Source organism: Xiphias gladius, chromosome 10, assembly GCF_016859285.1.
Source record: "Xiphias gladius isolate SHS-SW01 ecotype Sanya breed wild chromosome 10, ASM1685928v1, whole genome shotgun sequence".
Classification (NCBI taxonomy): Eukaryota; Metazoa; Chordata; class Actinopteri; order Istiophoriformes; family Xiphiidae; genus Xiphias; species Xiphias gladius.
Window position 1 is genome coordinate 26,020,345 of NC_053409.1, and position 25,316 is coordinate 26,045,660.

General features: G+C 43.2%; 1 protein-coding gene across 1 annotated transcript in view; it reads left to right on the forward strand.

Moving 5' to 3' along the window:
• Positions 1-25,316, forward strand: part of LOC120795531 (neuronal PAS domain-containing protein 3) — a 244,038-nt gene that overhangs the window by 49,880 nt on the left and 168,842 nt on the right. The window lies entirely within an intron of this gene.

A 25,316-nucleotide genomic window follows, 5' to 3' on the forward strand; every position in this document is an offset into this window, starting at 1 on the left:
TTCAGCATAAGTTAAAAATAAAAATGTATCTATAAAGTTGAATCATTTTAAACGTGTGTGGACAAATCTTTCCACACCTTTCCAATGATTTTGTATGCAAACGTGCTTTCTCCAGAATTCCCCCTAGGCTCAGTCTGAACACACTTTTTTGCAGTTAATGTGGAGTTGGTTTGATTTTTTGTTTTTGTTTTTTAAACTAAAAGTTTAATTGTGAATTTTAATCAGAATTTAATTGTAAATTAAACTGTAATTTTATATCTGCATCAAAAAGTTGCAAATTAAAGCATTAAATCTTCAATAGTTGATTTAGTTTATTTTTCTATTGTGACATATTACTCTAAGAAAGTGTACATTCTTTAAATGTTTATAAATCATAATAATACGAACTCCCTGAAGTCCTGAAAGATTTTTTTTCATATTTTCTACAAAACATATTAGAACAATATAGAGTTATTATAGTAACTCTAAATTTTAAATAATGATGAATTTCCACAGTTTCAAAAAGCTGCAAATGACATGACGCATTTTTTCATGATTTCTGAACCAAATTACCTCAAATTTACTTTCTTTTCAGTCCTAACATCTACTCCCATTGTAAACTAATCCATAACACCAGCTCTGGTCTGTCATTTAGCCTCCCTATAGGCTTGTATTTGTATTTTCAAATAAACCTTTTCATCCCAATGAATCAGAACATACAAACCGAGGTGGATCGGGCCGACAGCGGGCAGCGCTGCGGTGACGGTCTGGCCCTTTAAACTGCCATCAAACAACATGAAAAAGCCGCGGAAACGCACACATGTACGGTCTCACACACATACAGACGGCTAGCTTCTGCGCTAAGTGATTTTCTGTGAAGGGAACATTAAGCTTTGATGAATTTCTGCCTGGAGTACCAGAGTATACACAGCACTTGTGAATCTAAGTGGAATTTGCCTTTGAAATGGGCCCTTTTGTGCGATGCACTTAGAGCAGAAGAGGAGCGCTCGCTTTTAAAAGGGACGTTTGGGCTTGTAGGAATGACCCAAAGATGAAAGTAAATTGCTTGAAATTTCTGGTGGTGTGTTTGTCTCTGTGTGTGTGTGTGTGTGTGTGTGTGTGTGTGTCTGTGTGTGTGTGTAAGAACTACAGCCAGGATATTTACCTACGAACACAGCTGGAATGTGTACAAGAGCAGGATTGCAGTTCAGTATGTGGTAATGTGTGAATAAAAGTAAGTGTTTATGTGCTTGTGAAGGTGCAACTGTGTGTGTGTGTGTGTGTGTGTGTGTGCATGTATGGGTATTACTACACACATCTGTGTGTGCGTGTGTGCACATACCCTCACCACACAACAGCAGATGGCTTCATTGTCGTCAGCTCTTTGAAGAGGCACATGCATTTTAATGAATAGAACAGAAATGTACGCACCAAATTAGTGTGTGTGTGTGTGTGTGTGTGTGTGTGTGTGTGTGTGTGTGTGTGTGTGGATTGTTTCAGAGCTTGCAGCACGGTGTGTGTTGTATATTTCCTGTAACACAGCCCTACATCCTGTCGGAGAGAATTCCACCACGTCACCTATAAAACAAACGCTATATCCGAGCTAACCCTCAAGCTAAACCTGATTCTTATGGACATTCGTTGGTGACAAAATATGAATGGTAATGGAAACTACTGACCCCTGATCAGGTTGTAGGTGTCTTACATCATTACAGGACAGCTCAAACCCAAGCCCCCCACACTGACCAGCTCCCGTCCCCTAAACTCACCCTCTATTCCTTGCTTCTGTCAAGCTCAAACACATTTTGTGAGAGCGGCGTTCAACATGGCCTCACCGCAGAGGAGCTTGTTAGCGTTTATAACAGCTCTTGCACGGGTATTTTAGATTCCGAAGTTCCAGTCAGAAACAGAAAGCGGAAACCTCCTTCTCTGAAAAAGGACAAACCCCGTGTCTCCCTTGCTTCTCTAAATGATCTGATGTTGGCTGATCATACAATCAAAGAAGCTGCTAAACAGGGTCATAATCCCAGAAGCCTTTTTAAAACTGTAAAACAGACATCGATAGATCTGAGGAATTTCTCAATTATTTTCTTGACTAAATAGTTAAGATTAGATGGCACTTTAACACTGATTTCAGGGAGCTTGATGCTGACTCCTGCCCACCTTCAACATTAACCCACTACAGTGAAATCTCTCTGTCGAGTCGATTTCTAAATCGTCCACCTGCATTTCAGACGGTTCGTCCAGATATTTTGGCCCTTATGAACTGCTCTCTGTCCACTGGTATTTTCTCCTCCTGTTTTAAAGAACTTCTCCCTAGATGCCTCTGTCTTAAGTACATTTTAGACCCATCTCCAAGCTGCCATTTTTATTGAAACTTTTAGAACTCAACCACTCAACTGGTTTCTTTTATCAACAACGATGACAATTTTGGAACATTTCAATCTGGTTTCCTCTCCCTATGTAGCACTGAGGCTGCTCTGGTCAAGGTCAACAATGACCTGTTGTTTGCAGCCAACACAGGCCTTTACTCCATTTGAATTCTCCTTGACCTCAGCGCAGCCTTTCATACAGTGAACCACAATGTCTTGACCAGTCGTCTGTAGCATTTCGTTGGCATCAGGGATGTGGCAGTGATGTGGCTCGTCTCCAACCTGTCAAATAGGGCCTTCTCGGTAATGCTTGGCGATGCCTCCTTCTCTTGTGCTGCTCTGTTTTCTGGGTTTCCCCCCGGGGGTCTATTTTGGATCCCCTCCTTTTCACCACATACATGCTATCCCAGGGGCAAATCATGCATTGTCACGATGCTGATTTCCATTGCTACGTGGACGTCACCCAGTTGTATATCCTGTTAAAACACGCTTCCACGGATGTTTCTCATACTATTCCTACCTTTCTGAAATTAAAAATTGGATGTCCAAAAGTTTCCTGCAGTTGAATGACCCCAAAATAGAAATGATTATAATTGCCCCCTCTTGCCCCAGTAGTAGCAGTGTTAACAGTTCTCCTCTGATCTGGGTGCCTTATAAAATAATGTTTATAAAGAGGCCCACAGCCTCAGTGTTCATTTTGGCTCTGAATTGTCTTTTTATGCTCAGGTGACCAAAGTGTTGCAGTCTTGTTTTGCCCAACTGCGACAGCTAACCAAGATCAGGTCCTTCCCTTCCTCTGCAGACTCTGCCACCGACGCCTTTACCTCGTCCAGACTTGACTATCGCCACGCACTTTGTTCTTCTTTCGGCAAGCTGTAAACCACACCCAAATTACTTCTGCCAAATTAACCGAACCGCAGGTTAAACTGACAACAAAGACACTTTAAAAGATGAAGGACGATTTCAACGCAACCCCCCTTTGTTCCCGTGGTCGCTGGATGTGGTAGAAGAGACAGAAAGGTCTTCAGCATCATAGACTTTATGATTTAATCTGCAGACTCTCAACACCAGCTGAACCAGACTGGAACGGTCTCTGTCCAAACCGGCCTGAGAGGTCATGATGCTCAAATCCTAAATGTAATCGGCACAAGAATCGTGACGTCTGTCTTTTCCCGATCAGACTTGAGTCAGGAATGAAGGGGTTTGTTACGCTCGAAAGAAACTACGCCGTCTGATGTTTGACCACGTCTTGAGTGTGTAAAAGTGTTTATAGCTGATTCGACCGGACACATTCAAAGCTGGGGTGAAAAGCCTTCTGTCATAGAGAGGGAATGTGACATGGGGACGACAGCGCGCAGTCGTGGACGGTCTCGCTTCTCGCCGGCGTTCAGGGCAGGGTCCTACGGGTAGGTTAGAGCGGGAGTAAAATAAAAACGCTTTGCTGTCCAGACCCGCTCTGTGTTTACAAATCCACCCCCTGAACAAAAAGCATGAACTTCAACCTAAAACAGGATCCCACTGCTCCCAAGTGGCATCGTGAGGAAGACATGGGGACAAGGCCAAAAATCAGAGCGAAGGTCTGAGACACAGGAACAACAACACCAGTGCACATCACACACACGCAGAGGAAGGTGAGGCCGGTCTCACCTTGTATATGAATATCACATATCTCACACAGACACACACACACACACAGACACACACACACACACACACACACACACACACACACACACACACACACACACACACACACACACACACACACACACACACACACACACACACACACACACACACACTCTCAAACACAAAAAATTCAATATAATCAGATAGTCCCTCCTACTGTGCCAACACACATGCATGAAAACACACGAAATGCAGTACGATACATGTGAACTCTCTCTCGTCCTGCAGGGTTTGTGTGTGTGTGTGTGTGTGTGTGTGCGTTCATGTTGTCTTCTCTCTCCATCTCCTATTGACTGACTGTAATGAATGAATATCCTCTTCCAAACGACTGTGTGGGTGCGTGTCCATGCCTGTGACTTTTTCCTTTGTAATTGCTCAGTGTGTTTGTGCACGTGTGTTTGTGTGTGTTGCCGAGTGTTCGGTACAGCAGAGAATTATTGATTTTGGCCTCTGTGTAGTTGCTCTGCATTGGTTCGGGTAATGAAGATTGTTCTGTGTGTGTGTGTGTGTGTGATTCCTACTGATGACTCCATACTCTTTCTGTTTGACCCACTGAGAATATCCTCATTTATTGTGTTTTACTTCCTTCCTTTCCCTCTTTCATGAATTTTCTTTCTCTCGTGAATTTTTCCTCTTTTATTTTTTTGTCTTCTTCTCATCCTCTCTTCTTAGCAAAGGTGACTTTCTCTCTCTGTCTTCCTGTTTCCATTTTCCATGCTCTTTATCTGTTTCTGTTTGTCCATACGTTTTTATTTCTCTCTTTCAGTTCTGCAGTTATCTGTTACTTTTCAGCTCATCTCCTTTTCACAGCATCAAAAATTATGGGGAAAACAATTGACTTATAACAACAGAACCTTTTTTGCATTCATGAAGAAGTAACTAGTAGAGGTTTGTGGTTCTTACTCAATAAATGACTAAAACCCTTAAATATAAACACTGGTCTGCTTTTTGTGACAATAGATGTATAATTTTAGTAATATTTCATCATTATAAAGCCTATTTCTACATCACCTCTCTAAACGCAGGTGCAAAGTGCTTTACAGCAAAACAATGTATGTTATTGTGCTAAAATAACAGGTGAAAAACAAAAACGAATGAATGAAAATGAAATAATACACATAAAACCCAGGATTCAGCAGAGCTGAATTGGGCAGAGTCAAAATGACAAAGAATATGTAGATAAATAGAATAAATGAATAAAAGTGTGTGAGTGTTGTTGCTGCTATGACTTTCCAAACAGTGAGCTCAGGTGCAGGTAAATAACTGAAATGCTCCTGTGTGTTCAGCTATCAGAGCTGAAGCTGTTTCACAAACTGTCCTCGGCTCAGAGTGTGTGTGTGTGTGTGTGTGTGTGTGTTCTCTCTCATCTCCTCCCTTCTTCACTCATTTCACCTCCTTTTTACTTCCTTCTTCCAACCCCTTCTTCACTCATTTCACCTCCTTTTTACTTCCTTCTTCCAACCCCTTTGTTTCCTTTTCCTTTTCCTCTCATCCTCTTTCTTTCTCTTTCTTCTTTATTTCCTTTCATTCCTCCTCTCTTTCCTTTCTTCCTTTTACATTCTCTCCTCTCATCTCCTCATCCTGTTTTCTTCCTTATGTCTCTCTTCTCTGCTTCTCCTCCTCTTTCTCATGTCTTTTATTCTGCTCTCCCTTCATTTCTCTGAATCACATCTTTTTCTTTCCTTTTCATTCCTCATATTTTGCTCCTCCTTTTTTCTCACCCTTTCACTTCCTCCCTGCTTTCCCCTTTTACATTTACCTCTCCTACCCACTTTCTTCTCCTTTACTTATTTCCTCCTCATTTTCCACTTCTCCCTCCATTTCCAACCCCTTTCTATGTTTGGCATTGATACCCCTTTCTCTTCTTCTTTTTCCTGTCTTCAGCCTCACTCCCCTCCTCTGTTTTTCATTTCAGTCTCTCCTCCTCTTCTTCTTCTTCTTTTCCTCTCCCCATATCCACTTCTCATCTTCCTCCTTTCTCTTCCCATCTCTTTCTAACCTCTTTCTCTCCTCGAATGATCTCCTCTGTTTGCCTAGATCCAGGATTTTCTTTTCTCCTCTTTCCTTTTCTATTCCGTTTCACCTTCATCTCCTTGTATTCACCTCTGCCTCTCCTCCTCCTCAACCTCTTGTCTTTCTTACCTCCCCTCCCCTTTCTTTCCTCTTCCCAACAACCTCCCTGTCTCATCCTCCTTCTTCTTGACAGTTTCATCTTTTTTAACCTCCTTTACTCTTCATCCTCATACCTTTCTACTTGCCTCCTCTCCCCTCCTTCTCCTCCCTGTCTTTGTTTTCTCTTCCTCTCCTCCTCCTCTGTAATCTGCCACTCCTGCCTCCCCCTCTGCTGCCACTCTTCTTCCTAACGATCTCTCCCTTGCCTCTTTCACCCCCCTTCATCTTCTCCCCTCTTTGACCTGCCTCCTCCTTTCCCCCTCCTGTCCACCTCTTCTTCTAATTTTTGTCCTTCCCTCATCTTCCTAAGATCTTCCTTTTCCTTTTCTCCGTTCCATCTTCTCCTCCTCCTTGCCTCTTCCTCTCATCCTCCTCCACCCTCAACTTCCTCCTCCTCCTCCTCCTCCTTCCTCCTCCTCCATTGACCTTTGCAATAATTGACCCATCAGTTGCTCTTCTACTGTTTAGTGTAGGAGGTTTTGACTTCCTGTCAGAGAGTCTCCACATCTGCTGCAGGACGCCACACAAACAACCATGACCTTTGGAGCATCCTGACACCCGGCCCGTGTGTGTGTGTGTGTGTGTGTGTGTGTGTGTGTGAGAGTGAAAGTGTTTATACGACTGACCGCTCACCATTTCACCATGTGACTGAATGTCGGTCGGTGTGTTTATGTGTGAAATTTACAGCCTTGTGTGTGTGGTTGCATTTGTGCATGCGGTTTGTGTGTTCGACTGTGTGTGCAGGAGTGTTTCAGCTTTTGTGTGTCTGTCTGACAGTCTGTTTCGCGTGTGATGGAGTGTGCGTGTGCGTGTGCGTGTGTGTACGGGTGTGTGACCCCCTCCGACACCTGGCTATTCATTATGCATGCAGAGAGCAGCAGACACCAAAAATGCCACACTTCATGAGCCAGTCTGCAATCAAGACACACACACACACACACACACACACACACACACACACACAGACACAGGCTCAATGTACTCCACACACAAGTAAACAACTTCACCCACGCACACGCACACACACACACACACACACACACACTTCTATAAACAAACACACATGTTGGTTTTACACATACTTTACACTCACAAATACACACATGTACATAATAAGAGCTTGCAGGTATACCTGCATAAATGCAAACTGAGTACACACATCTTGCAAAGCCACATACACACACTGTGTCATTCATATCTTTCCTGCTTTACATTCTGTATAAATATCTCCTCTCTCAGTTATTAAAGTATAAATTATGGCATTTTTTATAAGACCCACAAACCTATTTATGGCTCAGCACAGGAGCTCATAAGGCATAAGGTATAATTTGGCATGGTGTGTCTGTGTGTATGTTTGTGCGAGCGTGCGTCCGCGTGCACCGGGGGTCATTTCACGTGGTTTTTAATGCGAAAATATTTCTTCTGTGTCACCTTTTTAAGAACCGGTTTATGATTATTAATGTGAGTAAAAGCCGTGCAGACTTCATAATTGAGCCTTAGCTTTAAGATCAGATTCAGAGAATCGTAATCGTAATGACTGACTGATACGTGCTGGGAAGTTTGGCCGCTCACACCAGGAAGGACGGTAGGAACAAACTCGGCGCTCCAGTGCCAAGACTTAAAATTGACTCGTGACTTGACTTGTGTCCAGTCTCAGTCTGTTCTTGGCATAGCCATCACAGCAGAGATAATTTATTCCAGGACATCTGAATGTGCAAAAGTGTAAAAATTAATTGCGAGCGTGTCTTCAGATTTGATTCAAATCATTTATATTTGCAATAGCAGATAATTGAGTTAATGATTTGGTTTAGCAAAGTAACATGCTGCAGTGCGAATGTGTTAATTAAAAAGAGGAACATTTAACTAATTGCATACGTCTCTTTTAAAAATAAAATAAAAAATAGGAGAAAATTGTACAAGTTGTTTTATAAAATGTATCTGAGCCGAGTTTAATCAAAGTCGGCGGCGTCTTAATATACTATTGATAACATAGTCTAACATACTGTTACTCTGTGTTTTCAGAAGGAGCCATTTATTGCTCAGTTGTTGAAAAAGACTTTAAGCTTTCGGGTTTTCAGTTTCAATGGTAATTATCAAGTTTCCAACTTTTTTGACTTGTTTCCCCTTAAAATGAAGCAAAGTCGACATGTGAGCCCCTTCATCACAGGTTTAATTTATCTGTGTGTGATGAGCAGTACAACAATTTTCCCCTTCTCAAATGGTTGACTTTAAATCATTTGAGGCCAGAAGAGCATAGAGTTGGGCATAATACCAGAAGAAAAATGAATTTCATGAAAGAAAGTTCAGAAAACAGCAACAAAATGTTGTGTAGAAGAACTTTGACATTTTTAAAATAAACTCTTTCTTGATCTCAAGTAGAAAAACTGAAGTATCACAGCAGCAGAAGTACGTGATCAGACGCTTTACAAAAACTAGAATTCTTCACGTGTTATGAGAATGATATACACAAATACAGCAACAATTGAGAAATACAGTTACCAAATATATACAGTAGATATACTGTACACACACAAGCAGTACTGTAACTGTAAAGTGCACTGAGACAAAAGTATCACAAATAAAGTGAGGAGAGAATCACGTTGCACAAAAAAGCACAACATTTGCAGTTGCACTCATGGAATCATGTACAGTTATTGTACTTAGCAGCAAAACCAAGGAGTGTTAAGTGTGTGTGTGTGTGTGTTACAATGCGAAACAGCAGAAGTAGCTGCCTGACAAACTGTAGGAGGAGCAGCCTGTAACTGAGGGAGCTGCCCGGAGAACTCAGACGTCGTCCATGATGGCCAGGAGCTCTGCCACCATCCTTGTCTCCCCTCAAAATCCTCTGCGAAGTCCAGAGGGAATCCCAGGACAGCTTGTCCATCTCCAAACAGGATGGATGGCTCCACCGCGTCGTCGTGCTAGCAACACACACGCGCACACACACACACAAGCAAACGCCCCAGGCCATGCCCGTCCAAAATGTTAGCGTAGTTATTTATCTGCCGCATGTCAGAAATCACGTTAAGCCTAACCCATGTTTACAGTGATGTCAGTTGACTCCTCGTTCTTAAGTGTGTGTGTGTGTGTGTGTGTTCCCATCCACTTAGCATTATATATAGCCAGACTGCTGCTTTATACAAAATCACCCTCCTGCTTAGTGAGACAGTAAGCACAGAGAGAGAGAGAGAGAGAGAGAAGGGAAAAAAAAGAGGAACATCAGAGTAAAAGAGACTGAATAGAAAAATGAGAGGGATAAAGAACAGACGGGGGAGAAGGGGAGACAAATAAACGAGACAGTCAATTAGAGAGACAGAGTCTATCAGTGAGGTTGGGAGAGAGAGAGGCAGAGAGACAGAGGAGGAGAGCAGCGGGAGTCTCGTCTTGTTATGATCCATCTCGTCCCTTTGTACCAGCTGACGTTTTTATGATGCGGCCTGCTGGCTGGGCTAATGGCTTCCTCCATTATACTGAGGGAACACAGTGACCCCGACACCCGGATAAACAGCGCTCACATCAAAACCCCTCCCGCCTCCCTCCGCCCGGCCTGCAGTCCAGCTCTGCGAGGTCTGTGTGCGGTAGTTCCTCTTTCAGACGACTGGTTGGATGTTCAAAACACACAAACGGGAGGAACGTCGGTGCCGTCGTTTCATCTGATCGCTCATAAAATAGTTTTTCAGTCCTCAGTATGCATGAACTGAAGGACACTTCAGGCTGCGGAAGTCCAGAGCTGCCAATATTAAAATGAAATCTTTAAATCAAATGGAAATTCCTTTTTTTTTTCCATTTGTGTGAACATAATGTGTAACAAAACAGAATTTAACATTTTTAATTCTGTGGTCCCATTTTCCTTTTCTCATGTTACTGCCAAAATGAAAATTAAAATCAATAATTTCACATGTACTCCAAAGAACAACACTGCCGTAATGATAGTGAAATGAAATGTGAAATGGGCTTTTCCTTTTTTAAATGTGTGGACGCTGTTGCAGTCTGAACTTGAAAACCGAGTTACACGCTAGACTTTTACTATGAATGTTGAGTTGTAATGTGTTCTGGTTTTAGCTCATTCCCAACGAACATAAAATGGAAATGGACTGTTTACGGGTTATTTTCATAAGGGCGAGATTCTGCCAGGACTCAACCATGACGACGACGACGACGACTGGGCAGGGCGACATTTAGTAACACTGACGCACATTCCTGGGCTTCTATACACATGATAACAGATTCTGGAAAATTGGGGTCATGACAGAAATACATTTTAACAAGAAAACAGCTACGTGGCGCCCCCAGTGTGTTTTTCGTTTTTACGAGACAAGCCCAGTTTAATATACATATCACACTCATAAACCAGTCAAGTGTGTCCATTAATCCGATGCAATGTTCTGCAGACAAGCATTGTTCAAACCCACGGAAATCCATTCTCAATTCCAGCAGAGGTTCCAAGTTTACAAAGATACCAAATATGTAAGACTGAGCTTTGGAGAAAGATGCTCAAAATAGGACACAGGACACATGTAAGCATCATAATTCTTTTCCGCTTGTTCTGGGACAAGCGGACAAAGTTCAAACACTGTATCCGGTGATTCAGTCTTAAAATGTCTCAATAGTTCTTCATAAGTCATCAGAGTTCAGAAGGTTTCGTACGAACCCCAGAAAAATGAAAAATAGGGCGTTTGAGGTTTTCAGCTGACACTAGCTGTGTATAGTGCTTTACGATGTGAGTTAATCCAGATTTGTGTTGACAGATCATGAGACGCTCACCAGCTAACAGGCTGTTGTTTCCGTCTGTAGGCTAACCACTCTGATCTCCCTCCAGCTGTTAAATTCAGGTTAGTTGTCATTTAACAGCGGGATTGTCTTCCGGCGATGTCTGATGACAGCAACACGATTCCCCTCCTACACTAAAGCACAGTGGGACTGAACCAAATCATATGAAACACAGAACCCCAATTATCTGGACCGCATCACGTACACGATGGGTGACAATTGTTATTTCCCTCCCAAAGACCCCCCCCCCCCATCCAGCTCCAATCACTCCAGCCTTTTACCCACAAATCTAGTCTTAAGCCTGAAAAGAAGCGAGCGGGGCAGCTGACGGCTCTTCACACGATAAACTCGTCAAACGCCGCTTCGGCTCTCTCGCTGCAGAAACCCGCGGCGTTGCCGTCGGCCCCCGGCCAAGCCCTGCCCGACGCTGCGGCAGAGACGCCGCTCCGTCCAACGGCTAAAACCGCTCGCTTTGCATGCTCGCACTTAATAAACGCAGAGTAATTTGGCCAGCTGCGAGTTTGAGATGTTTTGATTCCCCACTCGCAGTGTAAAGAAAAATGGAATGACAGAGGGAGAGGGAAACAGCAGTAATTATAAAACTAATTACAAAATGCTGATGATGCCCATAGGCTTTGCATAACTAAATTTAGACGAGGAAATTGCTTTCGGCTCACGACGTGGCTGCTGGGCGTTTCGTTTTTTTGTTTTTTTTTCTTTCCCCCCTTCCTCTCTCTTGTCCTGCATGCTGTCACACACTTGCACAACAAAGAGGGAAAAATAATCACTATGGAAACAATTACTCAAACATCTTTTTCCCCCCATCTTTTTGTTTTTTTTCTTTTTTATTTTGTTGGCAAACACAAAACAGCTCCGGGCATCGTTGTTGTCCAACAATGTGTTGTAATGACAGAAAATATAGTTGCTTGTTTCCGATTCCCCTCTGAAAGACGTTACAATTAACTAGAACACGGGGACGCTCAGCGAGAGAGTGAGAGTCATTCACTTATTGAATCAGGCTGTTTCTCTCTGCGGGTTTGCATATGAAATGACATGTTTTTGTCTCGCTGAGTGTCTACACAGATTTGTACACAGCTGAGTTCTGATGCCTAATTTCCCACCGGAGTGATTGCTGTGAAGAAGTCAGATGTCTGCTGTAGTTTCAGTTAGACGGCGCTTTGGTCGATCCAGCCTGGTTCCATACATGATAACTGTTATGTTCATGATGATGTGACTCCGCCAGCAAAGAGTTCAAGAATTGTGACCGGCTGAATTAAAAGAATGTGCAGGGAGGTTTGGTCTGGTTCAGTGGTAGAGAACATACCTGGGCAATTTTGGCAGGTTGAAATCACCGTGCTGGACCACCAGCAAACCATAATCAGAATTTACGGTCCAAGTGACGCAATTAATGATAAAAGGCATAATTTGCTGTTGCCGACATCGCTGAGGTTCATTTCAAAGGTTTTTAATCCAAGTCTGCTGCAAGTTGTTGCGGAAATTCCAGCTGCTTGTTCTGGGCTTTTAAGAAACTGTTGAGAGCAGTAGTGGCGATTGAGGTCCAGCAAATCTTTTTGATAGGGTTTGGAGAGGGTTTCGGGGGTTGCTCAGGAAAGTTTCGGTGTCTTTCAAGGGACCCTTATTATTGACAATTATTACAGTTATTTTTGTGTCTTTGCGTCTTCGGGACGGCTGTGGCTCAGGTGCTAGAGCGGGTCGTCAACTAACCGGAAGGTTGGTGGTTCGATCCCTGGCTACTCCAGTCCACATGTCCAAGTGTCTTTGGGCAAGATACTGAACCCCAAATTGCCTCCAATGTATCATCGGTGTGTGTGTGTGTGTGTGTAAAGCGCAATGTGTATAGAAAAGAGCGCTGTGTGAGTGTGTGTGTGAACGGGTGAATGTGGCAGTAGTGTAAAGTGCTTTCAGTGGTCGATAAGACTAGAAAGACGCTATATCTTTTGCAGTTGCAAGTAGAGTTTCAAGGGTTTTCAGGGGTTGTTTAAGATAGTTCCAGGTGTTTTTAAAGGGGCTAAAACAGTGATAACGGGTTAAAGGTGTCTTATAAGGGTTTTAAGGGGACAGCAGGTGTTGTTTACAGGATTTACAAGAAGTCAAATGTTGTTTAGAAGAGTATTAAGGATTTTTGTTTACAGGGATTTAGGTCTCTTATAGAGAGTTCAAGGTGGTCTTTCATGAGTTTCTGGTGTACTTTAAAAGGATTAAGGAGGGTTTCAGGGTTGTATAAGAAAGTTCAAGTTTTTTCCAGGGGGCTTTAGGGATGTTTAGAGGGATTTAGAGAACTTAGAGGTCTTTAGAGAGTTCTGGTCGAATTTGAGGGGTCACAGATTTGTTTGAATGGGGTTTAGAGTGGGATTCAGAGTTGTTTTGCACATTTTCAACAGGATCTTTTAAATTTCTCAGGGATTTTAAGTGTGTTTTAGAGAATTCTGGGGGTCTTTAATGGCTTGCATTTGCCGTTTGAAAGGGTTTGAAGTTTCAGGGGTGGTCTACGACAGTTACACAGGTTTTTCAAGGGGATAAAAGGATTTTTAACTTTTTTTTTTCTTTGAAATAGTTCTAGGGAGTCTTTGAAGGGTTGCAGATTTCATTTTAGGATTTTAGGTGTATTAGAGAGTTTTATTGGTCTTTAAGGGGTTAATTTGAAGGGTTCAGAGGTTGTTTAAAACAATTTGAGTTATTTTTACAGGGTTTGTGGATGTTTACAAGGATTTTAGGCTTTTTTTCACGGGTGCTTAAAGGGTTGCAAGTATTATTCAAAGGGTTTAAATGGGTTTTTAGGCTACAGCAGTTACACATGTTTTTCGAGGGGTTTCCATCATTTTAGGGGACTTTTAAAGAGTTCTTGGAGGTTTGTGAGGGGTTGCAGGTGTCATTGATGGACTCTGTTGTATGTAGGTGTCTTTTATGGGCTTCCAACAGTCTTTGAGGCATTGCAAGTGTCAGTGAAGGGTCTACAGGGGGTTGCATAAGAAAGCACCAGGGACTCAAGTGTTGTTTTCAGGGATTTTTGATATCTTTTAGATTGTTTGGAAAGTCTGACGAAGGTTCCGGGGATTGCTCTATAGGTCTTCACAGAGGTTTTGGGTTTTGAGGGGTCAGGGAAAACTTCAAGCAATACATGAGTGGGTCAAGAAAGTTTTAGGTGTCTTTAGGATGTTTAAGGGATGGCTAACGTGAAAAGTAAATACCTTTGGGGTCTGAAATTTCAAATTCAAGATGAACAATAAACACCTTGGTCATGGTTGTCTTCGATACACAGTATATGCTCCCCTTTTTTGTTGTTTTTTGTTATTGTAACTTTCTTTCCCATCATGCCTGTCATTTCCCATTTCTGGGAAGTCCAACAGTCACTGGTATCACTTTGTATTAATCATAGTAAGACTCTTGTGAAGGACGTTTACCCATTAGAGCTGATGTCCTTACTAACCCAGTTATACATCTAATGTCCTTTTCTAATCTGTTTATCCCGCTTTCTCTCCATACCAGACAAATGGGACATTATTGGCTTATGTACCGTACACTGTAAAGCCCTCAGCAGTCAATCATCCACTCTAATATTCAGAAAGGCAAGCTTTGACACTGAATTAAAACCGACATGAAAAGCGTGTGTTGAACAAAGTAAAGTATTTCCAATCAGGTGTAATTGGCTTGTCGGAGCCAGCGGTGATATATGTTGGTAATTAGTTAAGCAGCCCGAGTTTGTCTCAAAGGGTGTTTTTATATTTTTTAATTATTTTTTTCCCCGTCCTCCCACAGCTGATCGTGAATCAAAATGTCAGAGTAAACTGGGGAATAAGGAGCTTTTTGAAGAGCTGCAGCACCGATTGCCAATACACATGACTGGACTGGACTGGAGTTGAGGGAGTAGGCGGGGATGTAGAGTTTTACCCATCAAATTCTCTTGGTATCTAGAGTAAACCCGCCAATAAATATAGAAATGTAGTTACCATGGAAACTGTATGTACTGAAAGAGGGAGCGGGCCACAATATATACGCACTGTTAAATAGAAAATTGTCATAAAGGCCTAAAATTGTAACTTGAGTTTAAGGACATTAGTTCTTTGAAGGGTTGACGTAAAATCACATTTTTTTTCCCCCACATGTAAAATACATACTCTTAGGCACTGGTCAGAAAATGTTGAGCAATTTAATGTAGAATCTTAATGCTTTCACACACTTGGGAGTAATGACTTGTCCAGAATGTGCTGCAGAGGAAAATTAAGGAAATTAACTGCAAACAATCAATCTGAATGTTCATTAATTCGGGAGTCTTCCACTGTTGCAAAACAAATTTCTCTTGGCTGTATTAATTGTATTAATTTTTTTTTTTCTGGTTAAAGAAAAAAAAAAGTGATTCTAATTAGGATTGTAGCATTGTATGTGTGAACATAATGAATATTCTGAGTCCAACCAAGATCCAGCAGGAGCTGAAGTCTGTGAAATGTGTAAAAATGTGAAATTAATCAGAGCTCTTAATGGAGATTGCGTGAGTTATTATTTCTTGGAATAGTTGTTAAAATTCAGTTTAATGTGGAAAACAAACTCTGGTTTCATGTTATGGACAGATTTGCAGCAATGTAATCTAATCGTAATTTGAATTATTCTATCTGGCCTTTTATTTCACCGGGTTTGGTGGCAAGAAAATACATAATTGGAATTGTAATGGGGTTTACTGAATATTACGGTGACTGTGATCTGACCCTGTAGAGTGATATTTCCTGTGGGATCACTTGAGACATCTATTACAATATTACAGCAAAACCTGGCTGTTGTACCCTGCAGTCACCATTACGTTTACAGGATAACGCAGTCGATACTCTGTAGTTTTCCTTATCACCAGCAAATCCCACGCGCAGTGCCGAGCCAACAATGGATGGGTGGTGTGTGCATCCAAAGCCTGACAGCTTATTCCTCTGATTCGGAGCCATACAGCTCCATCGTGTCCGAAGAACTATTAAAAACACATCAGCGAGCCACACTGCTGCACTGGGCGACGTGGTCCTTCATCACCATGAACACACACACTGTAGTTTATTATGACTCAGTCCCACACACACCGTCCCGCTGCCCCAAATGCTCACCGGAGGACTTAACGTGGATTCATCCGCCGGTGAAAATAGTCCCCAGCAAATGCAAACTTCCCACCTGTTTGTTGGATTAAAAACTACAGTGATAAGGATAAAAAAAAAAGAGACTATATGTTTCTGGGCCGTTTTTTAAAGATTGACATCTTCGGTAGGAGCCAATGGGCTCGGAGCCCAGAGCCACAGACAGAGTATGGAAGTGGGAAAGTCTGGAGAGGCGGACTAGTACACTGTTGGTTTTGTTCGACGTCATTTTCTGCAGTAACTCCGTCAAGCTGTGACCATCCTGTGCGTTCGCTGTGCGATTTTTATGTCCACTTACTGTAAATTCTCTAGAAGGATTTGTAATGTCATATCGAAGATGTTTGCCCCAATCAAAGCCCTCGATAGCAGTGAGTCATCTGCGAGAGCTCGGCTCGGCACTGTTATTACCTTGTTTACTGCCTGTCGCACACATACGCACACACACACAGGAAAAAAATAAACATGTGGAGGCATACACGGAGATAAATACATACACTCACAGACCCGCGATGCACTGTTATATAATGCGAACAGACGCGCACACACACCGCTGCTCCACTCTCTGATCGAAACCAATGGATTTAATGGATTTTTACAATTTAAAATTGCAACAGGGGAGAGTTGGAGGACACTGAGAGAGAGACACGAATGAATCAGGAAGAGAGACAGAGAGAATTAGATCAGCTGGAGAGGGAGGGAGAGGGCGCGGCCGAGCTTGTGTTTGCTGGGCCGTGAAGCGTTCAGCTGTACCGCCATCTGAACGCTCCGTTAGCGGTCGAGCCATTTCTTAATAACACTCATAACTGCTCTCTGAAACACTCCTCCTCCCATCCCCCCATCCCTCTGTCCCTCCACCTCATCCACATCCTTCATCTCTGCGTCCTGGTTCGTGCTCCTCATTCCTCTACCGTATGTTTTTATCCTTCCCTCACTCTGTCATCCATCTTTATGCTCCCATGACTTCTTCTATCTCATGTTCAGAGCGGCAGGGCATGGATTTTGGGTTTATTTGTGTGTGTGTGCCTCTTTGATACGATCGGAGAGGTTCATCAAAAAGGTTGAGTGAGGCTTAATACAGTGTTTTATGAAAAAGAATGGGTCTTTAGATCTTGTTACCCTGGTTTTGATCCATTCGTACACTTTGCCAAATGTTTTCCTACACTGTTTTCATTTCAAGTGCATCATAATCTGGGCCTCCTCCTCAGCAGCAGTGTTGATGATACAGTCTTTTTGTGGACGGTTTTGCAGCACCGGTTTTTTGTTTGTTAAATCAGTCAGGTGGATTCAAACCCGTACTTCAGTTTAATCCATCACCTCTGTGATGATCTTCCACTGATGTAAAATCACCGTATTACGAACCACTGTCCACTGTGTTTCATCGTCTCACCTGTACCTGTAGCACCACGCCCACACCAACACAGATCACTGGGTTTGTTTTTTCTTTAACACGCTGCCAAATCATCTCTCTTCCCTTCACTCCTTCCCTCTGTCTTTTGTCAGTGCGGATATTTTCTATTTTCTCTTACCGTCAACAAATCTGATGAAAAGTTCTTAAGCGCCAAATGTGGATTCATCCGCCCCTGAAATTAGTCCCCAACTATTTCCTCCTGTTTTCCAACACAAGGCTGAAATTATTGATTCTTTTGTAGAAATGAAACTATATGTTTGTGAGGTGTTTCTGGTAAATGTTTATATCGTCCGTATAAACCAGTGGGCCCGGAGATGAGGGCCCTTTTCCACCATTTTCTTGTCTTTCTTCCTCTATTTCTTCCCGCTTTTCCTCCATACTTTTGTTCTTCTTTCTGCATAAGCGCACATACACACACACACACAATGCACACACACACACACACACATTAATTCCAGTGCCAGTTAGCGCTAACTCTGATTAGCATGTCTATGAGTTTTCCCAGTCACAGCTAGCGCCTAGCTAATTAGCATGAACACACACACTTACACTATCTGAAATTGCTTCTGCAGTAGCTCTGGAAATATATTCTCTCTCCTAATGAAGCTATCTCCCTCCTACCCTTCCTTCCTCCATCCTTCCCGCTTCCATTCTCTCTCCTCAGCTGTTTTAATCTGTACCTCTTTTCCAATTTTCTCTTTCTTTACCCTCGTTTTCTTCCCCCTCCCCTTTTCTCCACTCTTAATTTCCCCCCGTTTCCTCACTTCTTTCCTGCCTCCTTTCTCTCTTCCCTTTCGCCCTGTTTCCTTTCTTCCCTCCCACCATCCGTCCTCAATTGCCTTCTCCTTTTTTCTGTCCCAGCCTTCTTAGCCCTGTCTCCTCGCCCCCTTTTTTCCGGCCTTCCCCAGCTACTTCTCTCCCTTGTCCCCTTTCCTTTTCTCCTTTCCTACCTCCCTCGTCCCTACCCTCCCGCTCCTACCCTCCTTGATGTCTTCCTTTTTAAACCAAAGGCAAGCTGCTGTTAAACTAATTGCAGTTGTTGTTTTCTAACTACAGCACTAGAAATCTTCTATTGTATCTTATCCTCGTAAAGATGAAGAAAAAATGTTGCTTTGAGGCGAGAAGCAGAGAAGCTTCGTTTTGAAGCCATCTGTCCCTCAGGACGCTGATTAATTTGTCGCCGACTGCCTGTCACTCAAACCGTTTGATCTGCACACTTACTAATTGATTTTTGTTTTGTAAGGAGAAGAAAACAGGAGCTAAATTGACTTTGATGATGTTGTTGATCAGAAGAACTTTGTATTTTTTTAAGTAGCAGTGTGTATAGTCTCAGCTAAATCAAACACAAGGGGTAAATATGTTAGATCTGGTTTCGGAGAATATTTTGTGCTGATTTTGTCTAAGTTGACCACACTTATTCTTGTGGTAACTGAAAATATTATGTCTTCCTTGTATAGTCTTGTGCTCTCAGGGTGGGAAAGTTTCTGAAACAATATTTCAACTGTGGCATCTGAAAGCTGCGTTCACAGCCAACATGTTTGAACCGATTCAAGAATGTCACATTTCGTCAAATGGAAGCTTTAGAAACATTTTGGATCGTCAAGTTGATCAGTTGCCGTGTTTCACTCACCCCCGAACCTGTCGCCATGGTGGAACGATTCAATACACACGTAGAAACCCATCCCCTCGACCCGACACAAAAACGATCCAGGCAAACGCGTAGCGACCGGCCTCGTGTTGACTGCTCCCCTCGGTAACTTCGCTGGCTAATTCTGTCCTAACACGAGTCGCAAGGTTCGAGGGGCCACCAGCAGATTTTATGATACGACTGCACATTTCGGAGACGGCCGATGCGCAGTTAAGATTCCTGGCAGCGCCGTGCACGGCAGTCTGACATTTCTTTCAGCGTGGGAATCAGAGACGTGTGTGTAATTTCGTGTCATGGTGAACTAGCAAGAGAGGGTCAACAGGAGCAAACACACACACACACACACACACAGAGTGAGAGGGAGGGAGGGAGAGGTTAGTTGGTAAAATGATTTTGACAGTTTTATTGATTTCTTACCAATTTCATTCAGAATTTTGGTCTGACCTGAGGTAGCGTGTCACTGTAACCGAATCTCCGGCTCTAGAAACATATTTTCACGTTTACCTGACAAGGACCTCGAACCTGTTAATAGTGTGATATTGTTGTAACACCACTAAGCCTGTTAAGCATCTGACTTTAAAGGAGGAGACTGCCCATTTTCCTACAAACAGCCAATGTTGGTGTCTTTTAACCATGAAATGATCTTTTCCTAACTCCAGCCAAGTTGTTTTTTGTGCCTAAACCTAAGCAAACCTCAACCAGACTGGTGTCTGATAAGAAAAAGGTCACGCAAATCATTTCTGTGCTCATACAATGGTTTTGGAAGGCACTGACAAACAATGTCAGGGTGTCAAAACGGAAAATACTAGCATGTGTCTTTTCAAAAGCCAACTGCAAGCAACTTATTTTGCCTTTTAGTTTGGAGGATGTGTTGGCAACGTGACAACTGGGAAATGGGAGCTTCTAACGAGCTTGTGAAGTCCGGGGTCAGTCCCGTAACAAGAGAAACAAGAATATAATCCAAACCAGGTAGAGGAACCTGCCTCCAAAACAAAAGGTATTGTGGGTAGAACAACACAGATTTAGTCTTTTGCGCTTCTTGGAAAAATGAGCAGAACAATGAAGTTTGGAAGAGACAGGGTTAGAAATAAACTATCCAATAAACATATTGTTCTTGAGGCAACGGCGCAGGGAGCCTCTCGTCTTTTGGAGGCAGGATGTGTATCGAGTTTTATTTGTACAATGACTGACCCCCCCGTCACACCCTCGGCTTTGGAATCTATTTGAGAGAATCGGGCCTTGAATGTACCGGATCAGCTGTGTATCAGATTTAGGATGAAGTCTGACAGTGACCTAAATTAGAAGTGAAAATATGAATTTGTCTTTTTATTCTCCCTCTCTGTTCTGTCCTTAAAGAGCTGATCCGTCAGCTGAAATCCTGATGATATACGTGAAATACGAGATGCATCATTTCTTAGTTTTGTCACAGCGTTGCATCACTCGGAAACATCGCTGCTGTTTGTCGAACACATACGAACACACACGAACACACACGAACACACACGAACACACACGAACACACACGAACACACACAGCACACTGACACATTTCAACACGTAACGCTGTGTTTCAGAGAAGAGACCAAGCTGATTACGGAGCTGTCTTTACACACCTTCTCTGATGCCTGTGTGTGTGCGTGCGTGTGTGTGTGTGTGTGTGTGTGTGTGTGTGTGTGTGTGTGTGTGCTGTAGCAGGTCAGAAGACTCATGTTCTCTTCATCAACAGCTTCTGTTTCATTCTTTTCTTCTCTCCATTTTTTGTGTGTGTTGATTCCTTTCTACACACACACACACACACACACACAAACTGATAGCATTGCTGTTAGGACTAATAAGAGCTTTGTGTGTGTGTGTGTGTGTGTGTGTGTGTGCGCGTTCGCGTAGGACCTGATGTTATTAAATGATATCAACATCAAGGCTCCTGTTTGAAGTTCAACTCCCGTTTTTGTTCTCTCTCTCTCATTCTCTACCCACAAACACACACACACACACACACACACACACACACACACACACACACACACACACACTGTGATTCTTTGTAAGTTTCTGTGTGTGAGACAGTTTATTGCAGACTTATCAACCCTCTGCATCAGTTCTGAACTGTGTGTGTGTGTGTGTGTTTTTGTGTGTGTGTGTGTGTGTGTGTGTGTGTGTGTGTGTGTGTGTGTGTGTGTGTGTGTGTGTGTGTGTGTGTGTGTGTTTCCTATCAGTGCTGTGTCTCAGTGCGGGGATGAGAACCATACATCATAGTTCTACTGTACCAGATAGCTTATCACACACACACACACACACACACACACACAGAGGGCGATGGGTTGAAAAATAAAAAAAATACTTTGCAGGTTTTAGATTAATTTGTCTGTTTCCGTATCTGTGTGTTTGCCATCCCCTCTGCTGCCTCTTCTCTCTCTCTCTCTTTTGGGGCAATATAATAAAATGAGGTTTCTTCTATTCAAATCACACTAGTTCTAATCTCCATCGACAACAATCTTTCAGGAAATCTTGAATGTTGCATTGACTCGCGTGCCACACATTCTCCTCGAGCGTTCTGCAGCCTGTACGCTCACGTTGTATGGCTCCATCAGACAGTCGCAGTGTGGATGCTCACGCTGAACATAAGCAAAGAACCCGTTTTCGGTTTTGTCCAGCGATAAAGCCAACAAGGTTTTATTCAAACAAGACGGCTGCATCCTCAAAACTGTTGGCACAGAAAAGAGAGAGGCAGCGTCACTTTGAAGTAAAATACGGACTCGCGGTAGCTGGGTCCCTGGACAGTGTTTTTCAAGCTGGACCGTTGCGAAGGTCCAGCAACACAAAGGGGAAGTTGTGCTCTCAAAAGACTGACAGGCAGCCACTATCCGTCAGCACGGCCTTGGTCGAGGCTACGGCTTTAGCCGGGACACGAGGAGCAGTCCTTGGACAACATAAAAAGAAGCTCGATACGGCGTTTAATGGATCTTCTGAAAGCCGCCGAGCCTGAGAAGTGAAGGAACTGCGAGACCAAAAGTTTTTGACCTTCCAGGAGTCCTCCTGATTGTCCCACATCAGGTCCCACACATCTCAACCCAGCTGCATCTGGTGGAAATTTGGCCCAGTTCTAAATCGGGGTGACCGATTTCAGGGTTGTTCCACAGAGTGGGCACGCCCATTTAAAGCTATGGTGATAGGGGTTATAACACTAAAGTGGAAACAAACTTCTCACAGTTTTCCTCGGGTGGAGTAAACTTATATTAGCTAACTGAAACTTCTGCTATGGATTTTTTGTTTTTTTTTTCCTCTCGGTTGTAGAGACAAATTGTTTTGGTGTATTTCTGATTTCAGTCGGCGTGATTAATAGTTTAATTGCTTCCTGTCTGTGCCGTTGGGAAACACTGCTTTAGATTCCTCTTATTTCTGGTGTAAGTGGCGGGGGACCGATGGAGACCTCTGACAAAGAGTGGAATAGGGGGAGTCCTGTACCGTAGCCGGCGTTTCTCCTGATGTGTTGTCCTGTGTTCTTAATGACGCTTCCTCACATGTACATTTTCATCCCAGCTGTTTGTCGCCTCTTTAATGACGCTCTCTAGTGGGTGACAATCTGTTACTTTGCGGCCGTATATAGTCATATTTTCATCATTTACTATTTTGCACGCAGCATGTTTTGCCCTGACAGCGGCTGAACTAATGAGCGTGACGCCGGTCAATCTATTTAAAATCTATCTTTGGTCCAGAGTGACATCCACATATCTTGACAGCCTCCTCCGGCGCTACCATCAGGATGAAATGTTCTGAAAAACCCGAATGTCTTGAGAGGATTGTCATGAAATTTACTTCTTACATTCCTGCTCTCCGGAGGATGAACCCGTCAGATTTTCTCGACCACAGAACCTTTCCTCCGGCGTTTTTGGCTGCATTATGCGTGTAAACTCTCGGAAATAAAATACGTCGCAGCGCAGCAAGGATATACAGGTGATATCATAATTCTTGTCTATTTCTCTGATAGGAAGCAGTTACACAGATCAGATGCTGTTGTGTTGAAAAATGGTTTTGTGTGTTATTTACTTATTTAGGTTTTATCTCAGTGTGATGCAGGCTGCAGATAACAGCTCCATGCACAGCAAAACATACACACACACATTGTGTTTTCTATTGCAACGCTACCTTTTCCCTCTGCTCTCTACCTGTTCTACACTGAGGCGCTTCCTCCGTCCACCTCTTTACTTCCTTTTTTGCCTGTCTACCCGTCTGCCTGTCACTGTTTTTTTGTTTTTGTCGTGGCTTTGAAAATCTTTTTCAATTTTGTTCCACTACTTCCAAAGTTTTCTTCCTCTTTCTTTCTCTGTCTTCCTCTCTCCATTTTCTCGACTCTTATAGCAGCACGGTGAGCGTTGGTGTTTCTTTGTAAATACGTGTGTGTGTGTGTGTGTGTGTGTGCGTGTGTGCCCCCGCTGCTGTGTGTGTGTGCGTGCGTGCGTGCGCGCGTCCGCGTGTGTGCAGAGTAGTTAAGGATGAGGGCCTGCAGGTGATTCCTCTCCTTTGGGATATGAAGGGATGAGAGCGAGAGGAAAGAACTGTATAGAACAGATAGACGGGTACAGGGAGGGAAAGTACCAGAAAGAGGAAAGAAAATCCAGAAAGGGAGGGTTTGTAAAAATGATTAAGAGGGGTGGAAAAAAAGGGTAGTATAAGATAGAAAAAGGAAGGAAAGAGGAGGAAACTAGAGAGAATGGAAAGTAAGAGAGTGAGTGATGCAGAAGGAACGAGTGCAGAGTTGGAGGGAATTATAATTCTGTGCTGTTATAGCTCTGCAAAATCTCTGTATACCAATATAATCATTTGTTAATTATTAATAATCATTCATTTATCTGTTATGCCATTTAAACATCTAACACTAATTGCAGTTACATTAACTTTACAGTTATGAATGATGCCTGTGACAATTGACGATTATGAATAAGTGTAGTGAACGGGTTCTTCAGCGATTCATCTTGCCCTTCCAATTAGCAAAGTCGGAACTGGAGAAGCAGAGGCCAAGATATCCTGACTTTTAGCAGGGCCGGAGTGACCTGCCCGGGCTGTGGGGCTCTACTGACTCCCCCACTCTGTCCACTCTCAGGGGTATGGAGATTGGTTTTGTGTGCAATGCAGAAAACTAAAATCACGAAGGTTTTGGAACTAGATTTCGACGCAGGGCCCCTAAAGATCCGGCAATAAAGCGGGACCCAACTTTGAATTTTTTCGGTAGTAACGTTAAAAATAAAGGCCAGTTTCGGGAAAAGTGTGGGGGCGCTGGAACATTAAAGCCATGTGTGACCGAGTAACATGTAATTGTGACACCATGATCCGTAACGTGCCACTGCGGCAGCCTCCACTCTTCTAGTCTCAGTCTTTCCGGCAGATGTCGAACCCGCTGCTGGGATCTGCTCCCATTCAGTCAAAAGAGCGCTAGTGAGGTCCAGAGCTGATGTTGTTGATAAGGCCTGGCCTGCAGCCGGTGTGGTGGTGGATGTGGTGGATGTCAACGTGGCTCCGTGCAGGCCAGTCAAGTTCTTCCAAGACAAACTGGGAAAACCATTTCTTAATGGAGCTGGCTTTGTGCACAGGGGGCAGAGCACTGTCGTCTAAAATGTCATCGTATGATGTAGCATTGCGATTTGCCCGGGACAGGTAATATACGTTGATCTTCATTTTCACTGTGGAGACAGTGTTTTCAGCCACTGGGATGATGAATAAAATTACAAAAATAAAATCAATTTTAGAGAAAGTAACACTCCGTCCTTGATTTCTAATTTTCTGAGAGCTTCCCACTGCTCACTAGAATACATTACAGGTACTTAGTTTTTTTAATCAGCTAACCCCGATTGTTTGCTTGCCAACAGTGCCGGTGCAACAAAGCTAACGTGGAAGACCACAGCCTCTCCAGGAATCTGGCAGGAGATTGTAGAGAAGCTGGAATCAAAGGCAGCAATGACCGGGTTCATCTGTGATGTCGTTTGGATCACAAGATGCTGCGCCTCGAGCAGCAGCACCTTTGTTTTTGTGTCTCCGAACCAAAAACACAGGAGGAGAGAGAGAGAGACAGAGAAAGAGAGAGGGAGATAGAGAGAGCGTTTGATGGTGCGCATGAGTGAGAGAGAGAGTTTGCAGTAGTCTATAATCAGTGACAT